The sequence below is a fragment of the Pteropus alecto genome, unplaced genomic scaffold (assembly GCF_000325575.1).
Source record: "Pteropus alecto unplaced genomic scaffold, ASM32557v1 scaffold11, whole genome shotgun sequence".
In the NCBI taxonomy this organism is placed as follows: Eukaryota; Metazoa; Chordata; class Mammalia; order Chiroptera; family Pteropodidae; genus Pteropus; species Pteropus alecto.
The window spans coordinates 7,192,975-7,193,560 of NW_006431956.1; positions in this window are offsets into that span (position 1 = coordinate 7,192,975).

The window sequence follows — 586 nt, forward strand, 5'->3', positions numbered from 1 at the left end:
CTACTGAAGTTTTTGCGATTTACTCTTCTAAGATTTCTGCTTTAGAATGTTTAGAACAGTCACCCCGGGTGAGGTGTAAAGAATGGATGGGTGCGGGGTGGGGATGGAGATGCGCGAGAAGCTCCTGGAGCTGTCCTGCTAGAGGACGTTAAGTGTCCACGCAGCCTTGCGAACAAGGTGTGGCCCGATCCAGAAGCTCCTCAGAAACGCAGAACGTCAGACCCCGGCCCAGACCTACCTAATTCAGATCTGCATTTTCACAAGAGCCCCAGATGATTCCTTTGCCCACGCGAGTGCAGAGGCGCTGATCTAGACGGCCGTTTCCAATTGCTGCACATCGAAATCACCTGGGAGCTGTAAAAATGCCAATGCCCAGGGCACACCCCCTACCAATTAAATCAGTCCGTGCGAGTGGGACCCAAAATCGAAATCCAGGGATCCCGACATGCAGCCCGCTCTGCGAGCAGGTGGCCAGGGAGAGTGGCGTGGGAGGAAACAATGGTCCGCTGGGCTCGGGTGGCCGAGGGAACGCGCCACAGAGCTCCGCTGGGTTCGTCGTGCTGCGGCCAAGGCGCCCAAGCGCGCG